Source organism: Hemibagrus wyckioides, linkage group LG14, assembly GCF_019097595.1.
Source record: "Hemibagrus wyckioides isolate EC202008001 linkage group LG14, SWU_Hwy_1.0, whole genome shotgun sequence".
NCBI lineage: Eukaryota > Metazoa > Chordata > Actinopteri > Siluriformes > Bagridae > Hemibagrus > Hemibagrus wyckioides.
In genome coordinates this window covers 18,677,122-18,702,169 of record NC_080723.1, presented here as the reverse complement: position 1 = coordinate 18,702,169, position 25,048 = coordinate 18,677,122, and the positions used below count along the sequence as shown (strand labels likewise).

Genomic DNA, 25,048 nt, shown 5'->3' with positions numbered 1-25,048 from the left:
GATGGAGACTTCGTAGCACTTTTGTACGTTGTTCTGGATAAACTAATTCTGCAAAGACATTTTACCAAACAGGCAGCTGTCATTCACCTCCCGTGCTCAGAGTGGCGCACTTTCTGTCTTTTGACAAGGGGGATTAGCTCAAATGGTAGAGCGCTCGCTTAGCATGCGAGAGTTCACGGGATTGATGCTTTCTCTGTACGTTACAGTCCCTAAATTGCAATGAACCTAGATTTGCTACCACAGTAGTCTATAATGAGAAGAAAAAAATCATTAAAAGTGTCTCATGAGTTGAAAAGGATTTGAAGTGCCAACTTGTCCAGTTTAAAAAACAAGACCTTTACTTTATGCTATCCAGTAGATATTTACAGAATGTTTAATGTGTAAGTGTTTAATGGGAAAGTGCAGTGAATAAGTCTGAAAGAAACTTTAAATTATTAAAAGCATGTAATGAGTTGAAAAGAATATGAAGCACCATCCTGTTGAAACTTAATAGAAATGAAAGAAGAAATTGCAATGTACTTAGATGACACAATCATAGTAGGCTATTAACAAAAGAAAAAATTAAGAAACCGGTCTTCTTCAAAAAAATGTAATCTAATAGAGTTTGTTGGTAGACTTTTCGTAGAAATCGTTTGTTGGCGCTTAGACAGGCTGATTTGTGTATTTCGATAAGATGAAAGATTCAACATTTTACCTGTCACATGCACAGTTATATATTGTCTTTACCCACTGGGTAAAGGGTATGAGGCATCTCCTTCCACAAAGCTCCTGCTCAATAGATATTTTCTTTATTGCAGTAAACTCCAGAGATTGTTTCATGTGAAAATCCTAGCAGATATAGTTATAGAAATACTCAAACCTGCTGTACTGAATCTGCAGATTTTACACATGGCATTGTTGCTAAATGATTGGTTGTTTAGACACTTGCGTGAACAAAGAGGTAGAATGTAAATTATATTAAGAAGCCAGTGATGTGCAGGAGGATGCGGGCATCAACCCTGCTACCACTCTTATGCGAAGCGAGGGCTCTTCCGTTTGAGTTAATCCCCATGGAAAGCAGGAAAGCTGAAGAGGAGATGTACACCAAGTGCTTTGAGTTCTCGATGAATGAATACATCAAGGTAATAACGTGGCATGTGTCAAAATTAGTTGCAGTCTCTAAATTGCAATGTACCTAGATGATTCTATCACAGTCTCTTAAAAAAAATACATACAATGGATCTTCATTAAAACAAAATATGAACTGATTTTTTCCAGGTAATAACATGTAGCATGTAGGACCGATTTAAATCTAATTTAGGTTTTCTTTAGGTTGTAACAAAAAAAAAAAAACCTTCCTGCAACGTTCTGGGAAGGTTATAAAAATAAAACCTAAAAATAACCATTAGAGAACGTTCTGTATAGGTTCTCATGAGGTTGTAACAAAAAAACCCTTCCTGCAACGTTCTGGGAAGGTTATTTTTGGTTACAAATGAAAAAAAAAAACAATAGAGAACGTTCCTAAAATGTTATTATTTGGTTCAAACGGGAACCATATGCTAACGTTAGGGGAACGTTATGTGTTTGCTGGGTTGCAACCAAAGAAATGTTTCCACGTAAATGAGGCTGTTTTGGGAGTATCCAAGATTGGTGTAGTGTTCCTAATAAAGGTTTTTGTGAAATTATATCCAGCTAATGATTAATCTTTGCATTTTCTATTTAGTTTTACTGTACATTGTCAGTACAGCTGAAAAGAAAATCACAAGATATACACGGCTATATGGACCCTCATCACACTCATATTTATATACAATGTCCTGAGTACTGTAGCTGTAAACTGTGCATTTACACAGTAAATGAATGTGTGTGTGTGTGTGTGTGTGTGTGTGTGTGTGTGTGGCCACTAGATGCCGACATTGCCCTGTGTATGAAACACACAACGGTCCCTTGCGTTTTTAACTCAAAGAGAACTCTCATACAAAAACCACAACATGTAGAACTTCTAATTATAACACGTTTATCTGCAATATTCCATATCGTGATATACACTTAATCGTAATCAATCGTATACTAATACTTTTTATAATCCACCTTCCCCTAGCTACTTACGAGGGGGATTAGCTCAAATGGTAGAGCGCTCGCTTAGCATGCGAGAGGTAGCGGGATCGATGCCCGCATCCTCCAACTGGCATTTTTCATTCATAAAAAAATGTGAACGTTTTATTTTGTGTTTTTACCATAACGGTTCAGGAACAAAATATTATCAGTATCATCTACATAGATATATTTATTACTGTGATTTCACTGTGTTTATCCATTAATTGTGATGCCATGTATCCTTTCTTAACATTTAATATGTACACATTTAATATGTACACACACACACACACACACACACAGAGAGCTAAAGAAAGACTATTTAATTTCAATATTTAAAAGAAACAATGAAATAAATAAAGAGCTAGAGAAGTAGGTGACATCATAATAAATACATAAACAAATTAACATCAGAATGAATACAAAGGTGGAAATAGAAAGACAAACAGATGACAATAAATATATGAAAAGACGATAAACAGACATCATACCATACACAGTTTTAGCTTTAGCATTTAGCCTATAATTGTTCAAATTAATTAAATGTATTTTTAAATTAATGATATTTAATTATATGTAACAAACAAATACTCCACAACAGACACTTGGAATCAGGATTTCCACAATACAATTCTACAGCAATTAGCATCCTTAACACACACACACACACACACACACACACTTTTAAGCTCATCTTTAAACATGACATTTATAGTGTTGGTCAGACTGTAACTCAGAGGTTCCCAAATAAGGGGTGACTCATTTTTCAAATGGGGTCTCAAGAGAAACTCACTATATACTGTATTTTCTCATTCATTCTTTTTACAGTCAGTGTAAATTTTTAAAACCTCTCATGTCACCTTCAAACATACCAAAAGTTTTGTGTAGGATTCTTCTGGATTTTTTGGAACTATTTTCTAGATTAGAAAATACAATTAAATGATTTCATTTTGAACCAGTTTATAACAGTCATGATAACAGCAGAAAGTCCTGAGAGACAGAGCTGTGTATAAAAGTGCTAAAGATTTTACAGTTTAACTTGGAAACCTGACAGACGTGCATTGCATGTTTTGTCTCTAAAAGATGTCGCTTTTAAATCTTCCAAGATGTTCCTAAGCTATGTAGTGAGTGTGTCAAAGAAAATGCTCTTGGCAAAACTGGTGCTTCTGCGTGAACATACACCAAAATCATACACCAAGTTGGCTGCTCTGCTTCACATCAGGTCATATCATGGCACTAGACCAAAAAATTCAAGTTCAAAATTGAAATTAAAATTTTATTTGTTCTGTACTTAACCATACACAGAATGACCTGCAGTGAAATGCTTCCTGACTGTTTTGTCTGTCACACAAGAAGTAGAGTAAAATAGAATAGAATAAAAAATACAAGAAAATAGAATAAAAATAGAATAAATATAGTTACAATAAAAAAAATAGAATTATCTGTACAAGTCAAAGCAAACCAATAGAAATAAGAGCGTTTCTGACATAACTGATGGTAGCTGTGGTGAAAAAGAAGGTTAAAATAAACAAAAATGGTAGCCGTCCTCACTGGAACCATCTTGCACTTCGTTGCAAAGAATCTTTCTTCGGGTTTTAGTCACTTACTTTACAGGCAGCTAAACTGTCCATATGTTACTGACATAATAAAATATTCAGATGTTACAGCCGTCCTTATAGAGCAAGAATTTTAAATTACATAGTTTTGTCAAAGGTTGGGTTTACTTATTTATAGATTGATTAATTGATTGTTCTCAACACCATATCAGCATCAGTGTCTATATTCATGGCAAGATCAAGGCAAGTAACAGGGGCAGTATGCAAATTCTTATAGTATTATAACAGTTAAATCTTACAACTTTTCAACAATGTCAACAACAACAACAGCTATATAAGATCCTTGACTTTAATATCCAGTACAAAGTCTAGGATTTTTGCTGATCAGTCATTTTAGTATACTTTTCGGAGTAAACGCACTGTTTTGAGCGGTACATGCTTAACACTCATTTCAAGCAAAAATTTTGGAACCCGTGCTTTTACTTCATACAAATGAGAAGCAAAGTAAAGCGATTTTCCGCCCACCAACAGGAGCGTGAGGTGGTGGAACGCTTCTCTGTCCACCTGCTGTGAAACATTTCCTGTGTTTATGGGTTCCATATATTGTTCACAGCTCCTGAACCAGCGGGTCATAATCACTGTGTTCTACAAGCCTGAAGAGTTTGATGTGCTTTAAATAGATCATAAAGAGAAAACATTTTTGCTTCATTCCACCACTACAGTCCAGGGGTCTTCATATAAAACCTGTGAAAGCTCAACTACATAAAATTAATTACTTCCAAAACGGCAAGATAAACAACTGACATGACTGAGTAACGACAAGCGGTAACAATTAATGCTTGAAAATTCATTCATTAACTGAGTAATTCATTCGAATATTGTGTATATTACAAAAACACTTAGATTGAAGTTCAGCAACTCAATTACCGGGATCAAGTCTGTATGTTTGGTACTTAATGGCACCACTTTTGTCTACTGGTTGTACAACTGATGATCCGATTCCAAGTTATCCGATTCTACAACTGCAATAAGATTCGGTTTAGCTTCCTCTGATCGATATGTGACAAACTTTCGATTCTACAACTGCAATAAGATTCGGTTTAGCTTCCTCTGATCGATATGTGACAAACTTTCGATTCTACAACTGCAATAAGATTCGGTTTAGCTTCCTCTGATCGATATGTGATAAACTTTCGATTCTACAACTGCAATAAGATTCGGTTTAGCTTGCTCTGATCGATATGTGATCAACTTTCGATTCTACAACTGCAATAAGATTCGGTTTAGCTTCCTCTGATCGATATGTGATCAATCTTTGGTGAGAATCTTCGGTTTGCCTACAGTTAATCAGTTAATAATGATGACAGAGAAGGACTATTTTAAAAGGGTTTCAAGCAAATCATGTTACTAACCTATTTATACATCAGTGGACAAATCTCCATCTGTCACTTTTTATGGATATTCAATTTATAGTCCATTATTATCAATAATAATCCAGATCCACTCAGAACTCATCGTAATTGCTGTAAGCAAAATGACAAACGGCACCTTTAAGTATCGCATCAGTCCTGACAGATTGGGGTTTTATACTGTTTTTTTTAACTCAGCGTTTTGGAAAGCACGGACACGGTCCGTTTCTGTTACACCCCCGAAATCTGCCACACGCCCACGCGGGCCGCCGCGCTCGCGCGCCGCTTCCTCATTTTAATAAACTCGGTCCATAAATATGAAACCCTGCGGCGGCTACAGCAGCTGCGTTCAGTCGAATCGATCCTTTTGGTTCATTTAATTGATCGCCTCATCTTATTCGGTGTAGCGAAGAAAGTGCCCGAGGCACACTGGCAGAAGCAGGCGGCCGGTTTTTCGGGATGGCAGCGATTCTCGGGCGCGGGTTGCCAGATTGAAGTGGCTATTTTAATCCCAGATCTTGTGTAGCAGTGAATCTATAGGCGACTTGTGATGGAATCTACAGACAGGCTTTATGACTCTCTCTGTGTGTGTGTGTGTGTGTGTGTGTGTGTCTCTCCCTCTCTCTCTCTCACACACACACACACACACACCGAGGGTAGATTCTGGGTAATCACCTGTAACATGTACCTATTTTATTTAACGTACTGTAAGATTTTTACAAAGTTTTGCTCGATTGGATGATGATATGACTGAAGATGTTGTACAAAGACATCACAAAGCTTAAAGCACATAAAGCACAAATCCTTCATCACTGAGCCACTACAACTAGCCGGGGAAGTAAAATCATTTTAAAAAGACTCACTCAGGTGTAAATGGAACTAAGCAATAAAATGATATCATTTCGATGTAATAATGATGACATGGGATGTGGGAGCTTAGTGGTTAAAGCATTGGGCTACTGATCAGAATTTGAATCCCAGGCCCACCAAGCTGCCACTGCTGGGCCCCTGAGCAAGGATCTCAATTGCGCAGTTACATAAAATGTAAGCCGCTCTGTATGAGGCTTTCTGCTAAATGCCAGAAATGTAAATGACTTAATTTAAATAGATATAAATTAGACCACAATCTTTTTTTCAGAGATATCATGATCTATGTCAGTCAAAAAACTATACAAATGATCTTTTGTAGATATTAATATCATCATCAGAAAGGCTTTTTTTAAAATGCAGCAATACTGTATTGGAGAGTTTTGAGTTTGGTCACAGATCATGTGACATCCATGCAGCATTATATGACATAACACTTTGAGTAAAGTACAATGGCTCAATCATCATTTTCAAGCCAGCACCAATGATGTTAATGTCCCGCTTCCTAACATGCCTTTGCTAACTTTCTTCAAGCGGTTAGATAATTAGCTTGGGTGCTAATGTGTGTACGTCTTTACAACACATGAGCAAAACATTAAAACTTATTTCCAGAAATAAAAGCACAGTTTCCTTGTCCGTCCATAAAATAATAAATGTTATTAAAAATGACTAGAGAAATAAAATAATAGAAGTACCGATTTTCTTATCACACTATTATTATATTATATATATATTATATTATAAATATATATATATATATATTTATTATTGCACATTATCACACGTTTTGCGCTGATGAGCAGGAATGAGAGATTCCCAGTATATAAAAAAAGTGTTTCTGATTCCATTGTGAATCAAGAGTCAGCTCCAGTTCTGTTTTTAGTCACAGTGAAAAAGTAGTGACATTATGTTTGCAAATGAGTTGGCTCCTTCAGGTGAACACTGAGGTGAGTTTTGGCGATTGGACAGCTGAGAAATAATGGTTGATTATTTTTTTAAATGAATTGAGGTGTCTGTAGATGCTCCATAGTTAAAGCAGACATTTGCTTTTGAACATGGAGGGGAGTAAAAGCTAAAGTTGAAAGAAACATCCACACTAAATCAAGATCAGGTATGGCTGAAATGTTTTTAAGATGAATATCTTAAGCATTACTGCTGTGTTATTACGCCTCTGAGCAGTTGTAGAGCACTGAACAACTGAAGAAATCACACTGAGCTTAGTTCTAGAATACTGAACAGCTAAATTAGTCGTAGAATTCTGAACAGCTAAAATAGTTCTAGAATACTGAGCAGTTGAAATAGTCGTAGAATTCTAAACAGCTAAAAAAGTTCCAGAACACTGAAATTGCTCTAGTGTACTGGATAACCGACAGTCATGAAATACTGATAAGCTTAAATTGTTAAAATCCTGAAGAGCTGAAGTGGTCATAGAATACTGAACAGCTAAAATAATTCTAGAATGCTGAACAGCTAAAATAGTTCTAGAATGCCGAACAGCTAAAAATAGTTCTAGAATGCCGAACAGCTAAAATTGTGCTGGAATACTGGACAGCTTAAGTAGTCAAAGAATTCAGAACAGCTAAAGTTGTTCTAGAACAGTGAACAGCCAAAAGTGTTCTAGAATGCTGAAGAGCTGAGGTAGTCGTAGATTACTGAGCATCTTGAATCATTTTAGAATACTGATCAGCTGAAGTAGTCATAGCACACTGAGTAGCACAAATAGTTCTAGAATACTGAACAACTAAAATACAATACTGAATAGCTGAAGTAGTCATAGAATACTCAGCAGTTTAATAATTCTAGAATATTGGGTAGTTAAAATAATTCTAGAGCATTGAAGAGGCAAGAACAAATCATAGAACACTGAACAGATACAGAACAGCTGAAGTAGTCACAGAATTCGGAACAGCTTAATTAGTTCTAAAAATCTGGACAGCTAAAATAGTTCTAGAATACTGAAGAGCTAAAATAGTTCTAGAATACTCAAAAGCCAAAAAAGTTAATAATTCTCAAATACTGAACAGCTAAAATTGCTCTCTAATACTGAACAGATTAAATTGTTTTAGTATACTGGAGCGCTAAAAAAGTTCTTGACCACGTTAGAGCTCAAATAAAAATACAATACTGAACAGCTGAAATAGTCATAGAAGACTAAGCAGCTTAAATAATTCTAGCATACTGGATAGCTAAAATAATTCTAGATCACTGAAGAGGCGAACAAATCATAGAACACTGAACAGATACAGAACAGCTGAAGTAGTCACAGAATTCGGAACAGCTTAATTAGTGCTAAAAATCTGGGCAGCTAAAATTGCTCTAGAATACTGAATAGCTGAAGTAGTCATGAAATACTAAGCAGCTTAAAATGTTTAGAATACTGAAGAGCTGAAGTTGTCAAAGAATACGGAGCAGCTAAAATAGTTCTAGAATACTGAACAGTTAAAATAGTTCTACAATACTGAACAGCTTAAGTAGTCAAAGGATTCAGAACAGCTAAAGTTGTTCTAGAACAGTGAACAGCTAAAGGTGTTCTAGAATACTGAAGAGCTTAAATAGTCATAGAATTCAGAACAGCTAAAACTGTTCTAGAACAGTGAACAGCTAAAAATGTTCTACAATACTGAAGAGCTGAGGTAGTCCTAGAATACTAAGCAACACAAATAGTCCTGGAATACTGAACAACTAAAACTGAAATGGTGAATTGGCTTTAGAATACTTATAAGCTAAAATAGTTTTAGAATACTGAACAGCTGAAGTAGTCATAGACTCTAGAATATAACATTCTAGAATCCTGGATAGCTAAAATAATTCTAGAACACTGAAGAGCTAAAGTAGTTCTAAAACGCCGAAGAACTGTAGCAGTTCCAGATCACTGTGTGGCTAAAATAGTTTTAGAACACTGAGCAGCTAAATCAGTTCTAAATTACTGTGTGGTTAAAGAGGTGGACAAATGGACAAAAGAAAAAAGAAAAAGAAATGCCCAATCCCAGACAGCCTGTGAAACATAACCAGCTGTGTGACATCATCAAAATGAAACTGCATAGCAACAAGAAGCTAATTGGACAGAAGGCAATTATGCCATTTTCTTATTCATTTGGATGAGTTTGCTTTTGCTCCTTATTAATTGAGGTTTTTTTTTTTTTTGGGGGGGGGGATCAATATAATAGTTTATAATGTAGAATATGATCTGTCCAAATTTGTCAGGAATCAGATGATCATGTTTGGATGGTGTTAATTTAAAAGAAAATACAATTAAATTTCCTCTAGAAGGGGATGGGCTGCACAGGCATTCACTGGGCTGCACTATTGCCTCACACCTCTGGGGATGGGGGAATGACTTATTCCTCTGTCCTGTGTGTGTGTGTGTGTGGAGTTTTCATGTTCTCTCTGTGCTCTGGGGGTTTCCTCTCCTTGTCTGAAGACATGCATTGTAGGATGACTGGCATGTTTAAATTGTTTGTGGTGTGTGTGTGTGTGTGTGTGTGTGTGTGTGTTATTATGCCCTGCACTGAGCTGGCACCCCATTCATGGTGTCCAGCACCCAGTGCCCAGAGACCCCTGGGACTGACTCCAGGTATTGTGTAATCCTGTGTTAGATAAGTGTCACAAAAAATGGATGGCTAGATGGATCGATGAATAGATAGACATTTTCACCGATACACTGATTAACCAGGCCAACTTTTTTCCCAATGTATATCCAACCTGTATAAATGATAGTGCTCATAAATAATCAACAAATGTATCGCAATTATATCCACAGCTCCAAGTTATTTTGTTTCGGCCCAGTGGAAAAGAAACTCATTTGGGAGGGAAAGCACCCAATCTGGCATCGTGTCCCCCACAGCTGAAGTGGCCTTTGAAGTGCAAGGTCTGGTTCTGTTAGAGAGCTCTGGGTGCAGCTGGACTTGAGCTGCTGTCGCTGAAGCGTAGCAGACGTTGCACTGGGAAACCTCTGAGAAAGAGCAGGAGGGAGGGAACGAGGGATGTGTGTGAGGGAGAGTGACAGATGAAGAAATGGGATATTGAAGAACAGCTCCAAGACACACACGTGAGCGGCACGAGGATGTTTTCTGAAACTAGGCAACGTTCTATTCGTTATTGACCCATTTTTTGTGCTTCTATTAAGTGAGGCCTACAGAGATATCTCTCTCTCTCTCTGTCTCCCTCTCTCTCTCTCTCTCTCTCTCTCTCTCTCACACACACACACATATCAAGGAGAGGAGGAGGAGGTGGAGGCTGGACAGAAACAAGCTGAAATTACTTTGTTTATTACAGTTGCGTAATTAATATGGGCATCATGCCATTACAGTAATGCATCTACTCATTCTTCTCTCCCGCTCTCCCCCTCACTCCCCTCTCTCTCTTTCTCTCTCTCTCTCACCCACAAAGTCCATTAACCACAGAGACCTGAAACACACGGGCTGATGGCCTCCCTCTGGCTCCGGCCACTCCACTTCATCTCCCTCCATCATGCCTCACTCTTTCTCTCTTTATCTCTATCCCTCGTTTCTCATCACACCCATTTTCTCTCGCTCCTTAACCCCAGCTTGTGTTTAGCTGAGGTCATGGGCAGTGTGTGTGGATTCAAAAGAGATTCAGATCTCTGTTCTTCACTACTGTCTATCTGTTGCAACAGTTTCCTCTCTGTGTATAGCTGCCTCTGTGTGTCCGTGTGTGTGTGTGTGTGTGTGTCTGTCTGTCCGTCCTCTGTGCCAAAGTTTGTTGATATTCCTGGTTGAAATCAGGCCATGAATCATCATGGCCTCATTTGGATGATTAGGGCAAGATCCACCTGAGCCCCAGTAACACACTCACACACACACACACACACACAGTATTAAATCATGATGTCCTAAGAACATACTTTCGTTTATCTCTTTCATCACACTATAAGAAAGTCATATAGGTTCTCTCAAGTAACTTTTCTCCAACTTCATCTTCCTCTTCCTTGTGTAGGTGAACTGTTAAAAACCGTTGATGTTTTTTTCTCGCTCCATCCTGTATAGACTCTAGAGACTGTTGTGAGTGAAATTCCCAGGAGATCAGCAGTTTCTGAAATACTCAAACCAGCCCAGATGATACCAACAACCATGCCATGCTCAAAGAAAGTCACAAAGATCACACTTTTTTTCTTAGTTCAGATGTTTGATGTAAACATTAACTGAAGCTCTTGACCTGAACTTGCAGGATATCATGCACTGTGCGTCTGCCACATGACTGAGTGATTAGATACCTGCAACAAATCTGCAGGTGTACAGGTGTACCTATTAAAGTGACCGGTGAGTGTACAGTATGTGTAACTACAATATTAAACGAAATCTCTTTTTGTGCGAGATGAGTCTCTGAAGGTATATAGTAAAAATGGTAGATGTCTTTGTTTTGCTTTTCGGTTCTGAAAAGCATATCATAACGTATTATAATTTCTCACACAAGTTATAAGCTGTTAGGACATTACAAATGTTTTCTTTTATCAGAAATGGGCTTGAATGCAAACCATGGAGATAGACGTATTGTGGAAACCAGAGCAGACACACCAAAAGGGCAGGGCAAAAAACAGAAAACAGGCAACCACAAACAAGCAAACAGTCAGAACAAGAGGTACACAGTTTATTTCAGGAGCAAGACTTTGTGAAATTGAAGTGAGAATCTGAGTTATTTAAAGAAGTGAGTGTGATCGTGAGATTGATTTCCTGATATGTCGTTTGCAAACGAGTCAGCTCCATGAGTCTTTTCTAGCAGGTAAATGTTGAAAGCAGACTTGCATATATGCGCTGTTAATTTTTTTCCATGTGTTCAGTGTCAATTAATATAAATGTTTTGAATTTAGTATGTTGGTGAATTATGAGAAGTGTGTTTGATTCTCAGTTGCATGTATGGTGCAGCAATGTCAAGAAACTTTATATTGTTTATTAAAACAGTAGAGGAAGATTTCCTGGAACAGCTATAATTGGGCAAAGAAGAGCAACCACTCATAATATCGCAAGAATATTTCTCTCACTAAAAAGAGTCGAAATTTCCATCACTAGCTTCATTAGGAGCCATGGACAGAGATCTGATGCTTGTGGATCTTGTGGTTGTTTGTATGATGAGTTTTAGAGTTTGCTGGCTGTCTGGGAATCATAGGAAATGCAGTTGTGGTCTGAACGAAGGCTGGCGACTTCATACACACAGCCATTGTCCTTTCCTCCAGATGCATCCACATGCACACGTCACGTGACCCGAGAAACAGTCTATAGAAGGCTCGAACTGCAAAGATTTCCAGCCGTAAACATAGTAATTATGAGATCAGAAGGATTCAGCACGTTTGCCTTTGAGCTCCGTTCCGCAACTGATCCAGAATGCAGCTGCGCAACTTGTTTTCAACCTTCCTAATTAAGTTCTCCCACACCACCCCATCACTACACTTCCTGCACTCACTTCCTGTAGCAGCCAATATCAGATTTAAAACACTGATGCTTGCCTACAAAGCCGGGGAAGAAAAAAACAGCTCAGCATCCACTTACCTCAAAGCTCTTATCACACCGTGCACTGCCAGACGCTCTCCCTCAGATCCTCCAGCACTGCCTGACTGGAACCTCCATCTCACAGGGTACAAGGAAAGTATGCAGCAAGACTCTACTCTGTTCTGGCACCTGGGTGGTGGAATGAACTTCCTCTAGGGGTATGAACAGCTGAGTCTTTAAATGATGTCTAAAGAGTCTTTAGACTGATGGCATTCTTAGTCTGTGAGCTAGTGGACCAGTATTAATGTATTCATCGATAGAGACGGATGGAATTTGCTCTGGATAAGGATATATGTAAATATAAGTCATATGAACGCCACCACAACATCATCCCAACTAAAACTTTCTGAGGTCATAACAGCCACCAATATGAATGCTACCACTACAGACGTTTTAAGCAATAACTCTGCATGTTAAAATCAACCTCTTGTTGTTGAGCATACAAAATACATAAATACAAAAAGATGTTATTCCACACTGTCCATTTTTTCCGTAACCAAATCCACTTTATATACCTTCCACGTCATCATCACGGCCTCCGAAACCCCAAAGTGTAAACATCTGAGGCATCAGAAATCAACAAAAGCAAAATAAACTGTCTCTACAGCTCAAGGCCGTTTAGTTTCAACCTTGTGAAGTTTAAAAAGAAAAAAAAAGGCCCCACTGGGGAGGCCAATCTTGCCACGTGTCCAAATGAATCAGGACTGTGACTTAGCATTGCACTGACTCAAACCCAGCGTGTGAAATCGTTTCTATTGCTGATGATTAGATCACGGGTGCTGTGTTCGCTCCTGGAGCTCCACCACCCTGCTGAGATCCTGCTAATCAAGTGTGTAGGAGCATCTGAATATTAGAGTCAGGTGTGTTCAGTCAGAGCAAGCCACAACTGTCAAAAGAGGGAGAAAAAACTAAAGAAACTCGAGTTATATAAAGGTTGATTGACACTGTATGATTGTTGTCATGGCAACACTGTCACAGGCTGATATAGTAAATCGGTAGTGAAACGCTTTTTGCAGAAAAAAACCTTCGGAAGAATACTTTCTGCCAAATATATAGCACTGTGCCCTTTTTCAAAAAGTAAAAGTTAAAAAGAATACGCATACAAAAAGTATTATACTCAATCAAAAGATATAAAGTATTTAAAAGAACACTCTAGAAACTACTACCTGGATCATATTAACAAGCTAGCTTAGAGATTTCAGGTAGAGATTCCTTAAAAATATCAAAACGATACCACTAAGCGCAAATAGTCAATAATATATCAATAAACACCAGACATATCAATTTAACCATCAAACCCACACAGCTAGTCACTAGCAGCCTAGCTAAAAACATACAGCTGACTATCATTTATTAGCACACCACATTACATAACAAATGTTTTAATAAATGCATGACCCACACACACACACACAAAATGCTAATGAACGTGAGTCAAACGATTTATTCCAGTTGTGGGATTGATATCGTTAGCCAGTGGTTAAACTGCTTAAGCTAAGCTGCTAGTGGCTACAAATGATATAAACTCAGTGACAAGGATAAATCGGTTAATTATCATTCATTAGCTTTCCACCACATTACACACCAGCTGTTCAGCAGGCAAAAAAAAACAAAACTAACACGCTTGAATTCTTTTTCCTCATATAGTACAATATAAGACACTTTTACTCTTCTGTTTATGTTCACTTTCTCTCTTTTCTGATTGGCTGTGGCTCTTACCGGTCATCACGAAGCTGGACTTCTTTCAGTCATTAGAATTAAACACAGTTCTAATCTTACAGGTTTGACTCACGGCTGCTCAGGAACATCATATGATAAATGAGTTTTGTCTCAGTGTCGTTGGAAATGATTCATTTATTTCTATTTTTCTATGATTATGTGATAAAAGATCACATCAATCATTGATGATTAAGTTAATGTAATTTTTGCTTACTGATGATGTAAATGTGTCTTTGTTCCTTGTTCATGTGTGATGGGAGGGTTTTTTTTGGCCATTGTTCATGTTTTTTTATGTAATTTCAGCCTTGAGTATTATCTATCTGGTTTTGAGCATGTCCTTTCCAGTGTAAAAGTCTGCACAAGTTTTCAACTTACAGTATGTTCAGACTATGGATGGTTTAGACTGCGTGTAATAAACTCTCTCTTTGACTATATCCTGGCTCCTAGTCTCTTCTAGTCATCTTAATTCTGGTCAAAGTATTGTGATGGACTATTATTATTGTTATTGGATCACTGTGATTATTATAGTACTTACCCAGTTGGTCTCCTCCCTCCACTGTCAGCTTGGTAAGCCACCCGTTGCTGACCCTGAGTCTCATTCTCATTCAAAAGACTTATTCAGATTCCTTGTCACAGAGAACGTTACAGGAGGTCATTCATACTATTAGCAATAACATTGTACAACAGGGTGACAGGTGGTGACGCTCTCACACTGCACTACTACAACCATTAACACTATTTTCTAGGCTCTCAAGGTTCTTTATATTTATTATCTCCTGCCAGTTTGCACATGTGTACTGTAATGTAAATACTGAACTGGGTTTCAGTATTATCAGCACTGCTGCGTTTAATTTAACTTATTGTATTCTATAATTAAGGTTTTTCTTCTTTCTTCTTAGTCTTATATATACCAACACAAGAATCTATCTATCTATCTATCTATCTATCTATCTATCTATCTATCTATCTATCTATCTATCTATCTATCTATCTGTTGGTCTATCAATCTGTCTGTCATTAATCTATCTATCTATCTATCTATCTATCTATCTATCTATCTATCTATCTATCTATCTATCTATCTATCTATCTATCTATCTGTCTGTCTGTCTGTCTGTCTATCTATCTATCGGTCTGTCTATCTATTGGTCTAAATACCTTTTGGTCTATCTATCTATCTATCTATCTATCTATCTATCTATCTATCTATCTATCTATCTATCTATCTATCTATCTATCTGTTGGTCTATCAATCTGTCTGTCATTAATCTATCTATCTATCTATCTATCTATCTATCTATCTATCTATCTATCTATCTATCTATCTATCTATCTATCTATCTATCTATCTATCTATCTATCTGTCTGTCTGTCTGTCTGTCTGTCTATCTATCTATCGGTCTGTCTATCTATTGGTCTAAATACCTTTTGGTCTATCTATCTATCTATCTATCTATCTATCTATCTATCTATCTATCTATCTATCTATCTATCTATCTATCTATCTATCTATCTATCTATCTATCTATCTCGGGATAATAACATGCAGTGTTTTGATCATCCAGAAAGACAAAAAGACAAACAGTTCCTGGCAGAGCCAGCAGGACAGTATGGTCTCCATCCGTGTTTTGTGACGACCCAGATGATCATCACCGATCTGATCCAGCGATCCTGTTTCCTGTGGTCCTGATGAATGTATGTCAGAACTGGTGTGAGGATTTCTATCAACAAAAACCTTGCTGCCTGGTGACAGAATCAGTTCAGTTGAAGCTAGGTAAAGTTTTGGAGTTTGATTGAGAAAATCAGGTCGAAGTTCTCAGTACTGGATGAGTATGGTGACATGTATTTAGGATCTGAAGAATGTTAGAGAGTCTTCCTTACCAGTAATGACTTGATTTGAATCAATAATCATGTTGTTTTAATTGAGAAAATACTGTAAGTGAAATGTGATTAAATAATAATTTAAAAAATAATTATTAAAAAAATAATTACCTTTTCTCCATTTCCTGCTAAAACATGAAATTCCCTGATAAAAAAAAAAACAAAGTAGTGTGATATGATTCCATGGAAACCTTGACCTATATCACCAGATGTAGTTCCACTTCCTGCTTTTTCTGCTGCTGTGTTTTATTGGTGCAGAAAATCTTGTCATGTGACACCAAAAACATTTGTAACTGCAACAAATTTCTATTCATTTTTCACACCAAATCATCGACAAACAATTTATCTGATAACGTCAAACAGAAAGTTTTGTTGTATTGCAAATATCTGACTTTTCCCCCCGATATCTCTAAAATGGAGAGCAGCTTCCTGACAGCATTCATTATGTATGTTTCCATCCAAATGTTGCACATATTGTAAGCAAATTTCTAAAAAAACTCTGAGTCATTGTGTGTTTTCATCAACTATTGCTATGATGAATAATCTGCAGAGGCGCATCAAGATGGTGTAATCAAAAGAGCACCAGCCAAACAAATACACTCCGTCATGGAGAGACTGGAACACACACTTGCTTGCTCATTTATTCCAAAAATCTGTTTCCATCTGTTTAGAACGATGTGGAGCCAGAGGGGGACGGAGGATGCAAGTGCAAAAGCTTTTATTTGGAGATTTTCCAAAAAATCATAATCTGTCGTGGAGGTCAAAACACAGTCAGAAGTGAGTAAAACAGGTCTCAGGTATCTTCAAGGTCAGGGTGTGTGCAGGAGCAAGTGGCACTAAGTAGCTGAGTGTGAGGATATCTGAGACTTCACATCTCACTGAATGCTACAGTTAAGCAGAAACATCTTAATCATGTCAGTGTGACTGCTGTACTGAGCCAAACCAGGGTCACTGATCATCCTGTGGGGGTCTAGTTCCTCTGATGAAACGGTTCTACACACGATATGGGAAAAAAATCAATAAATACACCACTACCAAAAAATGCCATTGAAGAACAGCTTTAATTCACTGTGGGTGTGGCTGTGAAGTGGTGGGTGGAGTCATGGAGAACAAGCAGGTAACTAAGTGAACGTCTACACATATGTGATTTTACTTAGCTAGCTAGCTAGTTACATAGATAGATAGATAGATAGATAGATAGATAGATAGATAGATAGATAGATAGATAGATAGATAGATAGATAGATAGATAGATAGATAGATGACAGACAGATTGATAAACCAAAAGATATTTAGACCAATAGAAAGACAGATAAAGGACAGACAGACAGACATATAGATAGATAGATAGATAGATAGATAGATAGATAGATAGATAGATAGATAGATAGATAGATAGATAGATGACAGACAGATTGATAAACCAAAAGATATTTAGACCAATAGAAAGACAGATAAAGGACAGACAGACAGACAGACATATAGATAGATAGATAGATAGATAGATAGATAGATAGATAGATAGATAGATAGATAGATAGATAGATAGATAGATAGATAGACCACAAAGTGAGTGTCTACACCTGTGTGATCTTGCTTAGCTAGGTAGCTAGATAGATAACTAGACGATAGATAGATAGATAGATAGATAGATAGATAGATAGATAGATAGATAGATAGATAGATAGATAGATGACAGACAGATTGATAAACCAAAAGATATTTAGACCAATAGAAAGACAGATAAAGGACAGACAGACAGACATATAGATAGATAGATAGATAGATAGATAGATAGATAGATAGATAGATAGATAGATAGATAGATAGACCACAAAGTGAGTGTCTACACCTGTGTGATCTTGCTTAGCTAGGTAGCTAGATAGATAGATAGATAGATAGATAGATAGATAGATAGATAGATAGATAGATAGATAGATAGATAGATAGATAGATAGATAGATAGATAGAAATTAAACAGTTCATGCTTCATATCATGTGCTTCATACAGTCCCAGAAATCCTGTGTGTTGTGTAAACAGTAGTTCAGTGTTTGAGAAAAAAAAACAAAATGTGGAAGCTTGTAGAGAAGTGCTGAGGAGCAGATTGTGTCATTCAAAAGTGGCGTATCCATTCACTGTCGGAAAATGTGCTGTTAGATATAAAACACCAAAAGAGGGAAGGATCCATCATTTCTGAGAAGAGGACGAAGCAGTAAACAGAAAAGAAAAAGAAATATTTCTCCAAAACAATATTCATATAATTTCTCTTTTTTTCCTTTTTTTTTTGCCTATGTTTGTCTCAGAAGGCTTAAAACAGCCAAGGAGGATTTAAGTTGCAACATTTTCCCTCACTGATGTGCCCAGTTCTTTAATTCTCACGTTTATGTCAGCTTTGAAGCTATTCAGAGAGCATCTTCATTGTCCAAATGAATCTGTTTTGACCAGAGTGAGAAATTAAAATCAAACAGAGGAGAGGCTTTTCTTAATGACTGGATTGAATTTAAATGAATGGAGTTCAATTAAAATTCTCACTGATCTTTTCTTCTCATCATAAAAAGCCCACCTTTTCTCATAGGGTAGAATTTCCAGACCTTAACCAGAGATTTCCACAGAATCTATTATGCTGCTTGATAAATTTCATGTTTATGAAGCTGGAATAAAATGAAACTACTTCACGATACTGGGTGTATTGTGAAGTGTGCTTGCAGAAGTGGGTGGGTTCAAGCGGAAAAATCTCTGAGATGTGCTTCGTTCTGGGATTCAAAAAACTTCCATTAAAAATTCTATGTATTTATTTTGCTGTTATTTTTAAAATAAAGTGTTTTCAGGTTAATGGAGAAATAAAGAAGTTTTTCAGGCAAAAACATATTACTTTTGCTTAAATTTTTTAAACAAAGCACACTTTAATTTAGCCATACTGTATTAAACATCCATGTAGGCACACACACACACACACACACATGCAAGCCACCCGCAGACACCAAACTGTTCTAACCCACCCACTTCCATTACCATTTGCACACACACACACACACACACACACACACACACATTACACAGTGATGCTGGGTGATATGTAGCCATTACGAGTGCATGGGTGACCGATGTCTCACCGAGGTGACATACCAAGGTGTCACTTGGCACAGATAATGGAAAGGTCAGAGGTCAAGTGTGAAAAAGAGGTAGTGAGGAAGGAACAGCGTAGGCACTTTGGTAAATTAGTTACTATCCCAGGGGAGGGGGCGGGGCACCAGACACAGGGCAATGCACAGACATGACATCATAGAATCCCCTGAAAATGATGGGAGGTGGGTGTCTGGGATGAGTCTGTGCTTGGCTTGGCATGTGTGCGTGTGTTCGCCTCGGCATGATAGTGACATCAACAAGAATGACACACAGGCAAGGTGTGATAAGTGACTATGGAGTGTGTTATTGCACACATAAATACACACAGAAACACTGCAGGGTGCGTTAATGATCATCCTGGTCCAGATGGGCTCATCACACATAAAAATTCACTAACACACACTCTCACACACACACACACACACACACACACACTGACTCACATACCCCAGTGACGTTATTCTTGATTTTCAGGGTGCTGTAAATTGCTGAGATGTTCAGCGCTCCATCTCTCTCTCTCTCTCACACACACACACACACACACACACACAGCTTGAAAGAGACAGATGTAATGGGAAGGAAACCAAGGAATCCTGATAAACTTCAAACATCCAGTCACTGTTAAAACACCAGATTTTCTTGTCTATTATAACGTCCCCTATCAAGGGCCGGTTTCTTTTCAAAGCCTCCATCCATTCTTTCAAGTCATGTGGATTCGGAGATTTCCACCCTTTCACAATTGAGTCCCAATCCTGAATTCCACTTAGTTTAAACCCATATATCTAATAAAATGTGGTTTCCCCAATCTACAGCCCTATATAAACTCAACAAACACCGTCGTTCCCGCCGGCATTTCCAGTATAAATCTTTATCTAAAAGCCCCGCTCTATATAATACTGCAGGTGTCCCGTAAAATCAATGACATAATTTATAGACCTTTAGGAAAAAGGATTTCTCAGGGCTTCTTTGGATTGTACTTTGGTTCTTTAGGTTTAATCTTTTTCAGAAGATATAGTAGGTAAAGTTAAAACTGGTTATTAATATTTCTGGTTTTCCCTCAAAGGGCATTTCTGTTCCTTTTGTTGTTGTTTTTTTTCTTTTTTGGAGATGTGTTTACTTTCTTTTTATATATTAAATTACCATTTTAGCTAATGTCCCGCAATAATCTAAAGTAGGGCCTTTGATTTCAGTTTTTTATGACCATTTAAATGAGTTTAGGACAATAAACACTAATCTTAACACAGAGAAAGTAACCAGAAGGTGTTTTTACTGAAATTTAAAAAAAAAATGCTTATACAAGTGATACAAGACAAAAAAAATTGCTGGACTATTTTAATGACACCTCACATTAAATCATTAGCGCTTAACCACCATTTTATTGTACATTTCATTAACAATTAAAGACAAAATAGCATTATTGGTATTGTATTATATTATATATTATTATATATATTATATATATATTCTGGCACAGGTTTCATTCATCCAGCAAATGTAGTACATAGACCATTTGCTTCATCAGTTCCTTTAAGGAACAGCATTTTGAATACAGTTTCAAGGTTAAAATTCATGAGTGACAGTAAATGTGAATAGTTTATTAATGGTATTTGTGATATTAAGGTAGGCAGTACATAGCTAGTTATATTTTACCACTTGCCAGCTAGCTAGTTGTTTTATTTCCATTTTCTGTAGCTCTTATTCTACACAGGATCACAGGGAACCTGGAGTCTATTTCAGGAGACTCAGGCGGGGGACACCCTAGACGGGGTGACAACCCATCACAGGACACAGTGATGGTGTACAATCAGTGTACAACATAGGTCTATGGACTCGGGAAGGAAACCGGAGTACCCAGAGGAAACCCTAAAGCACAGGGAGAACATGCCAACTACATTGGAGGTGTGAGACAAAAGTGTTAAACAGCATGCCCCACTTTTTTGGCTATAACAGAGCCCACATTTCTGGGAAGGTTTTCTACAAACGTTTGGAGTGTGTTTGTGGGAATCTGGAGCCATTTAGTCAACAGAACTTTTGACCACTTTGGGGGCACTGATGTTCGATGACTTGAATTGGCGCCAGGGCTCCGTGCAAAAGTTCTTCCACACCAAACCATGTTTTGTAAGCTGTAGCATATTATTATTAACCTTTACAAGAATAAAGAGGTCTGAACCTTGATAAACAGCCCCAGCCCCATGATCCCTGTTCCACCAAACTTTACTTTAGCTGCTGTGCATTGCAGTAGGATGTGTTCTCCTGGCAGTCAATAAACTCAGATTCATTCATCAGGCTGGCAGATAGAGAAACATGATTCATCACTTCAGTGGACACGTTTCCACTGCTTCCACTGACAATGTGTTTCACATCACAAGAGCCAGCTTCTGACACAGTGATCTTGGGCTTGTGTGCAACTGCTAAGCAATGGAAACCCATTTCCACGAAGCTCCTGTCACATAGCCCTGTGCTGACGTTGCTTCTAGGTAATCTGGAAATCCGTTGTGAGTAATTCAACAGAAGACATGAGTTTGTTAAGTATTGTGCTTCACTCACAGCCTTGCTCTGTGATTTTGAGTGGGTTTTCTGCTTCGTGGCTGAGATGCTGTTACTCCTAGATGCTTCCATTTAACAATAATAGCACTTACAGTTGACTGGGAGATAATATTAAGGCAGAGGTTTCAGAGGCTTTCTATGAAAGTGCCATGCTTGAAATTACTGAGATGGGATGGGATTTTTTATGGAGCATGTGAACAGTCAGTTTTCAAAGATGATGAGCTGAAAGCAGGAATAATAAGCAATTATTAGGAGCTGAGTGACTTTGACAAGGGCCAAATTGTGATGTTTAGATGACTGGGTGAGAGCAACTGCAAAACAGCAGGTCTTGTGGGGTTTTCCCAGTATGCAGTGGTTAATACCTACCAAAAGTAGTCCGAGGAAGAATGACCACTGAACCGCTGAACCAGAGACAGGGTCATGGTTGCCTCATGGATCCAATACAAGACCAATATATATACTACAGTAGGAGCAAGTCCCATTCCACAAATCCTGGTGTTTAGCCCAAAGCCATATCTTTCTCACAAGCACATCAATGGGAAATGACTGAAAGATCAAATATAGATGTTTGCTTGAATTATTTGTGCATTTGGAGATTCTACAAAGATTGTGAGCTGTATTTGCTGCCATTCACATTTGTAAACACAGACATGTGAAAAGGTCCTTTTAGCTTTATTATGTTTGCTTATATTTCTCACACTGAACTGACTTGACAGCTGCGTCACAGAACTCACGTTACTAAACATCACATCAGTTTGGTTACTTTATTTATCTACTTTAAATTGAATGTTTTGTTTCAGTTTATTAAAATGTTCTAGGCTAATCTTTTTTTATTAATAAAACTGAAACACACACAAACACACACACACACTGAATTGTGAGTGAGACAAATGGGGAGTTTCTTTTGGATTTTTCCAAAGTAAGGATGAAGTGAACAGACTCATATTAGAAAAAGCACAATCACAGAAAACAGAAATCGCTAGACGTCTAAAAGCTCAGGGAACATTGCAGCCTGCAGCCTAATCTCGACTCCCACTTTCATCTCAGGCAGCCTAGGCAATGGCACAAATCCCAGCATTGAGACATGGCCTCTGAGTGGTATGCACAGAGAGGCATGACCTATGACCGTGTGGCCTTTAGTTGGACTGATCTCCTGGCTGATTGCAGTGTGGGGTGATCCGGGTCTAAGAGAAAGATGAATGGTGTTCTGTTCTGCAATGAAAGGCTCTAGAGACTGAGACTCATTAATGATGTCATGATGACCCAAACTCCATGCAGAGAACGTGATTATTATTCACCAAAGGTGTCTCTAGTTCTGTAGTGTCTCGTTTCCTTTCTCCACCCTCTTGTTCTTCTTTATTGCTAATTCTCCATCCCATTTTCTCTGTGAGTCGGAGAGAGGGACAGAATGATGGCTGATTGGATTAGGGAGGGATGTATCCGTAATCAAAGGTATTATCTTTGCCGTCATGTGCATTAGGGAGCATTAAGAGAGACAGGCAAAGAGGGAGTTACAGGGAACCTGCTACTGTACGTGGTACCTGCTCTCCTGCAATCTGTCCCTCGCTGCCTCCATCCTTTTCCTCATTCTCTCTTTGCATCCCTCCCTTGGGATGGAAAGAGTGAGCTGCAGATAGCACCCATTACTGTCAGCCTCGGCTCGCTCTAATTGGCCGAGATAGGAGCCTGTCGCCGCCGAGGGAGGGCCCTGAGATTCAATTAGTCCTCCTGATATGTCCTTTTTTAAATTTTTTATGAGCAAGCAATGCAGCGCATTAAACGCTCATGGGAGCCGGACATGATGTAGCAAAAATGAAGTGTCACTAAAATCAGGGGGCGGGTGTAAATGTCGGTCTGTACGGGAAAGAAGCTCAGCAGGACGCAGGATGGTTGGGATGACGGCTCGTAATTAAAGCTGTGCCGAGGTGCATTCGTCATGACTGCGGACCCTACGGAGTGGAGCTTAGACAGGAAAGTCTGTCATATAGCTACTGAGGATGGAAACGGGCTCCAGTGAACTCGTATGACTCGCTCCCTCTCCTTCTGTTTTTAATTAAGGCTGTTATTGTACTGATAATACCACTGTTTTCTCTGGAGCCCAGAGCCACATTGGCCCTATATATAAACTGAGGATTATCAGCTAGAGGGAGAGGAAGGGAGCACAGGGAACATGAAGGAGGTGGACTGAAAGGAGGACAGAGTGTTGTAAATAAAAAAAAGTCAACAATCCTTTTAGATAAAGGATACTTTCAATCTGAAATATTATTCAAATGCCACTGTGGGTTTTTCTTAGGCTTTCTGCACATGGCCCACTCTCTCCATAAGCCTGTAGCTTTATTTATTGAACAAAGCCTTATCCCTGTGCGTGCAGAATTAAAGAACAATACACTCTTTTGAGTCTGAACCTCTGAAACTAACCCACTTGACCGTCTTCATATTCTCAGGGCATTCTATTGCGGTGAACTGCATAAATGTTCATCCATTTTTTTTTTTTTTTTTTTTTTTTTTTTACATTTGTTTGTGTTACAACTTGGATCAAGTTATTTGTTTCCTAAGTGTCATGAATCTTCACAAAATATCTGGTGATGTATGTTATGTTTAAGTATGTTGTCTATGAAACCTTCTGAAATTATGTAACACTTTGATCGTTCATGAGTTGGTTGCATTCAGTTACTTTTGTGACCTCTGATGGCATCATTTCCTCTACTTCAACTTTTACTTAAGTAAATAAATAAAAAAATAAAAAAAATAAATAAAATACTTTCCAGGAAAACGTTAAGGGGGTAAATACTTATGCAACACTGTATATCTTTATCCATACCAAGATTCATGGTTCCTTGTATTTCTGTTTCAGGAGAAATATGTGTGGGTCTGTGTGAGAGAAAGAGAGAGAGAGAGAGAGAGAGAGAGAGAAAGAGAGAGAGAACAGCAGCAATCTGTGGCAACAAGGTCAGATTCTCCTCTGGCCCCCACTAAGAACACAAATAGCAAGATAGCCATATCACAGGGTCCATCATGAATCCCAAAATTCCATTGAGTGTGTGTGTGTGTATTCATTCACTGTACTTTGACAGACTTTTTTTGTAGGATGTCTGTATAGGAATGTATCACTGTGGTGCACTTTTGGCTGAGGTTCCGAACTGCATTGGTTAGCATGTATTCAAATCTTCCCACTATTGTTGTGGTTGTTGTCATGGTTATTCAGCCTGATGTAAACATCACATCTCACTGTGGTATACTCACCCAAACATTTATATTTGTATTGCATCTTTGGTCGAGGCCCTGTTTCTAAGGATGTACACAACAAACCACCTCGTGTATGTGTGTGTGTGTGTGAATGATGAGTGTGTGTATGACGTGTCA

The 25,048-nt window shown here is 38.1% G+C and overlaps 1 non-coding gene across 1 annotated transcript; it reads left to right on the top strand.

Annotated features, from left to right (window-relative positions):
• The first annotated feature begins 2,090 nt into the window (after nt 1–2,090).
• Nucleotides 2,091–2,163, top strand: trnaa-agc (transfer RNA alanine (anticodon AGC)). The gene has a single exon. It is a non-coding gene; the product is annotated as a tRNA-Ala (tRNA).
• The last annotated feature ends 22,885 nt before the right edge of the window (nt 2,164–25,048 follow it).